Here is a 10,503-nt window from a genome sequence, read left to right on the forward strand (position 1 = left end):
CCAGTATTTTTCCATTCTTTTAAGTCTTTCCAATCTTCAAAAAAGTCTTCTGCTGCCATATTATTCAGTTTCCTTGTCATCTTATCCATTTCAACCATAAAAAGTAGTTTTTTAATCCATTCTCCAATTCCAGGAACTTCCTCTTGTTTCCAACTTTGCGCATATGTCATTCTGGCAGTCACAATCATGTACCACATAAGCGTCCTTTTCGCCACATTGACCTCTTCCATTTTAAGTCCCAAAAGTAATATTTCTGGTTCTTTTTTAAATGTGCAGTTAACTATTTTTTCCATCTCTGCATGAATCTCACCCCAAAACTTTTTAGCTTTTTCACATGTCCACCACATATGGTAAAGCGAGCCTTCTACTTTTTTACATTTCCAACATTTACTCGACATATTTGTATTCATATTTGCAATCTTTTTTGGAGTCATATACCATCTATACATCATTTTATAACAGTTCTCTTTTAAATTATTACATGTCGATATTTTCAAGGCACTCTTCCATAAATATTCCCAAAATGACATTGGCATTTCCTTATTCATATTTATTGCCCATTTTACCATTTGCTCTTTAACTACCTCATCCTCAGTGTACCATTTTAACAATATTTTATACATTTTTGAAATAAGTTTCTTACCTCCCTCCAACCACTAATTCTCTATATCATTATATTTCTCTCTAAAGCCAAAGGTCTTTTTGTCTTTTTTAAACAAATCATTAATTTGTCTATATTGGAACCAACCATATTTAAACGCTAGATCTTCTTCCATTTTCATTTCATATGTCTTTCCCACAGGCTTCAACATGTCTTTATATTGTACCCAATCTTCTCCTTTATATATCGAAAAAGGCTTTATCACCTCTGCCGGTACAATCCAAAGAGGTCTCTGATCAGAAAAAAACCTTCTGCATTTAATCCATGTATCAAGAAGTACTCTCCTGATTTAATGATGCTTTAAAAGACCATCCATTTTCACCTTCTCGTAGCATAAATATGCATGCCATCCAAATTTGCATATTTCTAATGCCAACAATTTCTTATTGCTTAAAGTGGCCCACTGCTGCATGTATGAAGAGGGCTTTAATGCTCTTGAGTGTAAAGGCTTGGAAGGGAAAATACGACACCATGGTGCAAAAACATGATTCCAAACCATGGATCCTTATGGATTTTCAGAGGTTTTGCATTGGGCCACCCAAAACTTGACATCAAATCACATATCATGTACATGGAAAGAGCTTGCACAAAACCCCCCCACAGATTAACAGTTTCCTGGCAACACCACGGCACAAAAACATGGTTCCTTAGCATGGATCCTCAGGGTTTTTGCATTTGGTCACCCCGAATGAAACATCAAATCGTATAAGATGTCCCTCGCCATATATGGTACCACAAAAATCACATTTTCAATCAAGATTATATTTCTGAACCGCACACATCTTTTTGCTGCTAAAACAAGAAATTGATTTAAACTGACAACTTTCTATGTTGCCAGAATTTTCAGTATTAGTGGGGATTTCTTTTGATTAAAGGTTTATTGACTCTTAATGAAGGAAACAAAATATGAACTAGAAAGTTTCATACCAATTCCAAGTCTTAATTTTTTAAAGGACCTGTGATCATCAATTTGGATTTGTAAGTTAACTAGCAGTGATGAAAGAAAATCAGAGGGTAACATCTTCAAGGTGGAACCTGAGATCCTATGTAGGAAGGAAAATAAAGATAGGAAGGACATTAAAGGAAAGAGAAGGAAAATAGACTCCTTTTTTGTTTTGGTATGCCTAAGAAAATTAATAGGAAATAACAAATTAGGCAGAAATCAGAAACCTCTTAGAAAATGAGCAAGAAAGAAATGAAAGGGACAACAGCAAGTACAAGAATTGCTGATGAAGGGGGACTCTTTTTATATATAATAGATTTTATTGGTTTTCTACAAAGAAAAGAAAGACAGACACTACAGATACAAAAAAAACTAACACAAAAGAAGCAGCATGTACTCGATATGTCTACTTAAATTTTACGCAATTAGAATCATTCTTTTATGCACCTAAACTGATTTAACAAATTAAGATATATAGAGATTGTATTTTGTTAATTATCCTGTACAATTCTGAAGATATTTCTCAATCCATTTATATAACCTTGACCAAGTTTTCTCAAATATTTCTTTTTTAGCTTGTAATTGTAAAGTTAATTTGTCAATTTCCACTGTTTCCAGTAGTTTATAAATTATTTCTTCTTTTGATGGAACTTCTTTTCTCCAATATTTTGCATTCCAAATCCTAGCCATAGTTATAACATGTATAATCATATAAACATCTGGTTTTTTAAAACTCTCTGATATAATGTTTAATAAAAACATTTCTGGTACAAATGGTATAATTGTTTCTAACATTCTTTGCAATATCTCATGTATCCAAATCCAATATTTTTAGTTATGTTACAAGACCACCACATATGAAAAAAGGAGCCAGTATTTTGTTTACGTTTCCAACATACATTTGACATATTTGGATAAAATTTTGCTAAATTCTCTCTAAATGTATATTATGGCCTATATTCTGTGCCCATCTAATCATTGAAGATTTGACAATTTCATCTTCTGATTAACTATACCTCGTTGCCTGTGGGAATGAGAATTATCGGGTGTTTCTGAGAAATACAGCAAAAACTTAATCCTGTTATAAGACAGCTAAGGTAAAGCTATATTCTAGCAATGCAAAAGAATGCAAGTATGCAATCAGTTCTAAAGGCAAAACAAGACTGTGAAACACAGCTGTGCCACAGGGACTTGCAGCAGGACAGCAGCAGTGAGCTCCTTGTGGGAAAAGCACAACAGCGGCCAAATTTGGATTGGTATCACAGTGAAAGGGAAGGATGAGCCCCCCCTTTCCAACCAAAAGAGACCCAGGGAGCACAAGTCACCCAACTGAGAGGGCTGTGCACGTACTGATAGGCTACATGAAGATCCATGTTTTTCCTGAAGTTTTTGTACAATGGTGGGAGGTGTCACGAAACGGTGAGTTTTGCTCTACAGTCTGTAGACCTCACTGTGATGTGTGATTTGATAGTGAGTTTTGGAGGGACCCCACATGAAGATCATGAGGATCTATGAGAGAGCCATACTTTAGATTCATGTTTTTGTGCCATGGTGGTGCTAGGAGGTGACAGAGGCATAAGTTCTGTGGTGCAGTCTGTGGCCATGGATGTGACCTGAGATTAGAAGGTGAGTTCAGGGGGGCTCCACATAAAATCCTGAAGACCCATGCTTTGGAACAACACTGTTCCACCATGGTCGCACAGCAAAGCTGTTGCCCAGCCAGGAGCTTTGTGCTCTTTTATGGACATAAATGGACTGTGTATAAAATGTGCAAAAGGGACTCTGATGTATAGTGACCAGATTGTGATGCCAGACACACACCAGCAGTAGCCTGAGGCTATGTACCCGTGGTTCTCGAGGTCGCCCCGTTCCCAGATGTATTCCTACACACATGAAGCACTCCAAAAACAGCCATCTGCCATTGCGGTTTAAATCGTGGACTCCCAACGCCACCTTCATCATCACGCAGGCAACTTCCCTCCCCCCCCCACCTCAGCACAGAAGGCACAAAAGACTCTCCTGCCTTTCACTTGACAAAGGTCTTGGCCTTCCTAATCCTTTTGAGGAACCAGATCTGGCTGAGGAAGTGAACCTCCATCACAATAGGTGACAGCTAATGAGTCATCCCTACCCTCGAGGTGTCTCTGCCATAGACTTAGAAGTTTAATATTGACCAACCCTTTAAGCCCCCTGTCCCCATTGCGGACGTGACTTTTGGAACGGGCCACCAGGGGTTGCCTCAAGGGAGGTGGCCAAAGCCCTCCCCCCCCCCAGAGCCCCCATAGAAAAGTGGGCACCCAGCAACGTATTCTCTCTCTCTTTTGCCCTCTCTAGAACCCTCCCTTGCTCTCTAAACTTACCCTGCCTCTAAGACTTTTGGACTGCAGCCAAAGTCTCCACGTGTTTCTGGCCGGTTCAGACCACGATCCCTATTTCCTATTAGTCTCCCTTATTTTTCCATTTGGACACATCATCACGCCGGACAGGTAGCTATTGCCCCTCAACGATATCCTGCTCATGCGAACGTCTCTTGATTGTCTAATTTTCTTAGAAGCTGTGTAACCGTGTGTGTGCTTGTGTATTGTTTGTTTGTGAAGAATCTACAGTAAAGGAATAATTTTATATTGGAAACCAGCCTCCGTGTCTATTTCTAGTGCTTCTGGAAGAAGCGGGACCCCTGTATATAAAGGTGCTTGTTCCCTTATTGCCTGTTGCTATTTTACAACATTTCATATTCTCTGAAACCTAAGCAGGTGTCAGATTTGAAGATAATTAACAAAATAATTCAATTTGCTTCCTGAACAGTAAAACCCCTGAAGTTCTTGAAAACACAGTTATTCAAATGGAAGTTTGGTTTGGGGAACACTAGAATAGACAGCCTCTGAACATGTACATAGGGCAGAGTTTGTACTTCAGTCCTTTCCCTGTGCATGCATGTTTGCATGAGTGAAGGCCCTGGTGTGCAGGCAGGAGTTTGAAACAGTCTGCACTCTGAAACAGGAAAGCTTTATTGGCTACAAGTTATTAAACTAGAGCACAAGATAAGGGGAGATGACAGTTGTGTCTACTAGCTACACAGATCTAAGGAAAGGAACAGGAAAATCACATCAATTAATTATGGCACGGCTAATTACCCTGCCCTTGTTAGTCGCCCTGAGCCCACTGGGGAGGACGGGATATAAATGTGAAAAATAAATAAAAAATAAATAAAATAAATAAACTTAACAATACAGTAGATACCAACACATCTTACCTCGGATGTTCCTCTGTACAGTTTGGTGTAGTGGTTAAGTGCGCAGACTCTAATCTGGGAGAACCGGGTTTGATTCCCCACTCCTCCACTTGCACCTGCTGGATGACCTTGGGCAAGCCATAGTTCTGATAAGAGCTGTTCTTGAAAAAGAGCAGTTTCTGTCAGAGCTCTCTCAGCCCCACCTACCTCACAGGGTGTCTGTTGTGGGGAGGGGAAGGGAAAGGAGTTTGTAAGCCACTCCCTTGGGTAGTGAAGGGTGGGGTATAAATCCAATCTCTTCTTCTTCTTAATGGAGCAAATACAAATCCTCCCCCTCCCCACCTGCTCCATGTAAAGGTAAAGGTTCCCTTGCTCGAAAGCCAGTCGAATCCGACTCTAGGGTTGCGGTGCTCACCTCCGTTTCAAAGCCAAAGAGCCAGCGCTGTCTGAAGACATTTCCGTGGTCATGTGGCCGGCATGACTAAACACCAAGGCACACGGAATGCTGTTACCTTCCCACTGAAGTGGTACCTGTTTATCTACTTGCAATTTCTTGCTTTCGAACTGCTAGGTTGGCAGGAGCTGGAACTAGAGATGGGAGTCACGCAGCACCCTCGAGTCTCGAACTGCTGAACTACTGACCTTCCACAGCCTGCAGTTCAGCATCTTAACCACTTGAGCCACCACAGCTCCTTCCCTGCTCCATGTAGTGGAATCTAATTCCTAGGCATTTGGCCAAGGAATAAATTTAAATGATTCATGTTGAAGTCAGTGGGACTCTAAAAAGTTGAACATGGTCTCTTCAGTTAATGCCTATCAGACTGATTTAATATCTAGAAATGGCATTCTTTAGGGACAGGTGCATCCTATACCAACCCTAAGGTACTTTGTGTGGTTTCAGACTGCACTATTATATACAGAATTCCACTTGAAGCATCAATAATATGTTTTTGTTTTAAAAGAATTAGGATACAGAAAGAAAAAAGAAAATGGGGTATATAGAAATAATTATGTTTACATTGATCAATGAGAGCCATATTATGCATAAGAGAAAAACAGAGGATATTCAAAGATGCTTCCCTTCTCAACTCCTTTATTACAGTTTCAAACAGATCATTTATAGTTACAGCTACATCAGAGATGGAGAGATACGCAGGGAAGCTTTTCTGGGGCATTAGTTGAGTTTCTTTTGCATAGCTCTCTAGATTACCATTTCCTTAAACTGAAGTTCTACACACATATACATTTTGTCCCACCCCAAAATAGGTCTTTGCTTATATAGTATGAATTTCGTATTTGAGAGTAATTACTGTAATGGTCAGGCCACAATCAGAGTTTACAATCTTATTTCTACAAAGAATTGTTTAAAAGCACTGCATTAGATCTTCAGTAAGAATTGAGGCATTACTGCTTGCAGATTTCAGGGGAAAAGGTAACTGTTGCAAGCAGCATTGTGATTTCCTAACAATTTGAAACTATGATCTTAAATTATCCCGAGCAGACTACAGAAAACTTGTAATGATTCTGAGTAAAACTGTACAGGGAAGTAAAGGAAAGACACGGCGGAATGATGATTATATCTGTTTAGCAGTGATTGCTGGAATAAAATCGGAGGGAAATGAAGACACAAAAGGAGCTATTGGGAATAAGATGTTTCACAAGTACATCAGCAGTTTAAAAAAAAATCACTTGACCATCGTTAACCCTCCAAGAGATGGGCAGATAGTCTAAAAGTTCATAAGAATCCTAAAAAAAAAAATCAATTAACATTCTAATATAAAACTGATACAAGTAATAACTTCTTCCCAGAAAAGCAGAATGACAGGCCACTTCCAAAGCATGTGCCAAAAAGTATGAGCATAATCTTATTTCTCTCCTCTGGCCTTTTACAATACAAATTAAAAGATGTCCTGAAGTAAAGTTTGTTCACTTGCAGACAAAGAACTGGTGTTTGGAATAGGTTTAGATATTAAAAGTCTTATGTTAAATGTTTAGATATTGTCTCTGCTCATTGGTTAGACTTGATAGACCCACCCCTTTCTATCATATTGGTAGACCTGACCTCATATCATCGCCCTGCATTGAGCATTGGGGGTAGGGCTGCCAAGTCCCCCCGGGGGGCAGAAATCCCCCCGTCCCAGAGGCCCATTCCCCAACACCGGGGAATCGGGCCCCGGGGGGAACCCCACCCCAGCATGCACGTCACAGGGAAGTGACGTTATGACACCAGGCACGCTGGGGGCGGGACCACGGCCATGTGTCCCCTTATATGGTCGTGGCCCCGCCCCCAGCGTGCCCAGCGTCATGACGTCACTTCTCTGTGACGTGCATGCGGCGCGCCGGGATCCGCACGGGAGTCCCCCGCCGGCAAGGTAAGTGCCACTTGGCAACCCTAATTGGGGGGGGGGGGATGTTGCAGTTCATTTTGTTGGTTTTTAAAAGGTGAAATCGGACAACCAGCATTACAGGTGGAACAATCACTGTCGAAACCCTGCCAAACCTAACAAACAGGAAGTTGCTTAAATGTTATCAACCTACCCAAACTAGTTATTTATTCAAATATTTAAATCTCACCTTTCCTTGTGACTCAAGGCAACTTACAGATCATACTGAAAAGCATAATATGGATTTCCCCCAGCTCCTTTATAGCCTATGGGGACCATTATAGTCAATAGGCCCCATGAGCTAAAATGGAGAATGGATCCAGGGGTATCTGAGGGGCTGGGTTTTTTTTTTTTTAGGTAAAGGCATCATTTATGTTTCATAAATATTGGACGGGGGTCCAATTCTATGGGCCCCAGAAATATGTGCTCTCATCCCCCATGGTATCCAATGGAGGGGAGAAATGCCTTCTCAGCTCACTTGTGGGCTCAGACAAAAATCCCTGTGCTTCCTGCTAAAATGTTGTGTGACAGTACTTCCTAACACAGCTTAGAGGGAACTTTGGTAGTTGGAAGCAAGATAAAACGGGAGTCTTGAGCCATCTCAGACTTCACATGATTTTGTTGCATCATTTCCCTTTCTAGGCATCTGTACCTTGCTTTTCTCCCAAAGCAATTTACAAGTATTGTTTTCCACAGCTATGTTTTTCTCCCCACAACAACTGTGCTGGGTATGTTAGGCTGAAAGAGTGGCCCAAAGTCACCCAGCAGCTTCCAAGGCAGAGTGGGGCTTCTGAATCTGGGTCTCCCAGGTGTTCGTCCCCATGCTCGAACCTCAGCACCATGGGGTGCATGTGTGTCTTCGTGGAAGGCCAGGTCTCCAAGTGGGAATGAACGGCAAGGGAAGGAGTGGGAGCAGACTTGAATTTGGAGGAGAGGGGTTGTAAGGATCTGCGAAAAGGTCCCTCACTGCAAACAGCCTACAAAACATTGGTTCAGGCTTAAGCAGGAAATACGGGCCTCTGAAAGCTTGAGAACAGCTTTTTCTTGCTTTGCTGAGAGACTCGCTGACTCACTGCTGAAATCCCAAATGGGACTTGGCAGGACATTTGAACGTGCCTTGTAAGCATTGCCTAATCCAAAGTTAAGAAGAAAGGAGGGGAAGTGGGGGACGATTGCTGCAGAAGAACTTACATGAGACAGAATACTAAAAAATCCTTTTTCTTTTTACTTAAATTTCATATATACATTTATAACAGCTTACAACAGGAGGGCAGGATAAAAATCAAATAAATAAAAATAAAATTAAATAAAAAATTATGCATGAAGCATATATAGTTAATTACAGGAATAGAACTTATGGGGATTTTAACTACGCTACAGAAAGTATGGGACTTTCCAGAACAATGGGCAGATACCGGAATCATATAAGTCCAAATTAGGAAGTTTGGCATAATAAAACACTTACATAAGGATAGAAACACAGGGTCAAGGTGACCCGGAGACTCGGAGAGTGATAAGGGGAGGGAACTTCCACTGATTGAAATTCCCTAATGATCAGTTGAACAAAAACAGCTGTTTTTAACTGTTTGGGAAAAACAATCGAAAGGTCAAAGCTTCTGATTGGTTAACAGAGAAACAGAATAGCCAAGGAAAGAATATAAAAGGAGAAAGTTTGGCGTCATGGGGGCGGATCAGGAAGATAGGTTACCCCGTCTTCTTGTTCCAATCTCTTTGCCTCCATAGGAACGATAGGAACCAGAAGGGGCCGTCCTTGTTCGTCGTCAGTAGTGAGACATGTTGTAAGAATGATCCTGCTTTGGCTATTTGGGCCAAAATTGTAACAAGCAAATTGAAGAAGTTGCACAAAAATGTAATCTTTTCTCAAGCTGCTATTTGAAGCTATGTTTAAAATAAAACTTTAAAAATTACAGTTGCATCTGAATCTTTTCCTTTGTCAATGACAAGTCCACTTATAAATACAGAGCGTAACCAAAAAGATCCCGCTCGCCAAGTCGAGTAGTGTAAGCTGAGAGAAAAACAGCTAACAGGGTGTCAAGAATATCTAATCCAAGGGAATTCTTGGTACGGACTGGCAGAACACAAAATTAAAAAACAAACCCTGGGGTGTGAATCCACATGCTCACCAGTTTGGTATCTGCCACCAGCCCCTTGGACTACCCTAATAGTCAGAAGCTAAGGGGCAATCTTCTAACTTTAGTGGGATAAATCAAGGAAGTTGTCCATTCGGGGTTAGCTCATCTCTTCATGATAGCTTGTGTCTAGCTACAACCCGCCCCCCCCCAGCAAAACTAAACTTGTTAAGGCCTAAGATCTGAGTGGGCTGGGGCCCTTAGCCCAATCCAACACCAGACCATTGAAGTTATGTCGACAAGAACCTGTTAACAACAGATGGCTCAAAAAGAGGCCTACTTTAAGACAGGGTGGAGTAATCAGCAATCTGACCCATCCGTTCATGTCATGTGAATCACGGCAAAAATTGAAGGAGTGTGAGATACATTGGTGCCAAGTCCTGTCCTGGTAAAACAATGGTTTGTCTCTGTACCTGAATTGTTATTCAAAGGTCCCAAGGTTGATTTGCAAACTCTTCGATACCATCAGCCAGTTGATTTCCATTTGGTCTCTCCTGTCGGGTAGCCCCGCCATGGTTTTTTTATTCTCCTGTCTCTGCAGCTGTGTTTCGCTTTTGCTCCTTATCTGCCCACTGGCCTTGAGTGCTCATTGCTCCGGCGCGAAGCCTCTGGTTCTCCCGCTCACCTCGAACCGTTGAACAGTTCCCCGTGCTCTATACTAATTGCTTATTGGCCCCTAGGTGTCAGGGGGTATTGTATGAATCCACTATAATTGCTATGGCCATTTTGTATGTCTTATTTCTGACTCAAAGAGTCTAAGTCGAATTCACCTTGCTCTGGTCAATAAAGCTGAACCTGTTTAAGGACCTGCTGTTGAACTGAGTTATTGGAGTACCTGGCATCTCCCCCCATGGCAGGCCTATAGATTAATATGTGGCCTGAATTGATTTTAATGAAAGAACAAGAAATTAGAATCATAGAATTAGTTGGAAGGAACCATACAGTCCAACCCCCTCCTGAATGCAGGATCAGGCTAGAGCATCCCTGACAAGGGTTTGTCCAGCCGCTGCTTAAAGACTGCCAGTGAGGGGGAGCTCACCACCTTCCTAGGCTGATTTCACTGTTGCACAACTCTTACTGTAAAAAAACCAGTACCTTCCCACCCTTAATTTAAACCCATGATTGCGAGTCCC

Source organism: Gekko japonicus, unplaced genomic scaffold, assembly GCF_001447785.1.
Source record: "Gekko japonicus isolate JY-2015 unplaced genomic scaffold, Gekko_japonicus_V1.1 scaffold3566, whole genome shotgun sequence".
Lineage (NCBI taxonomy): Eukaryota > Metazoa > Chordata > Lepidosauria > Squamata > Gekkonidae > Gekko > Gekko japonicus.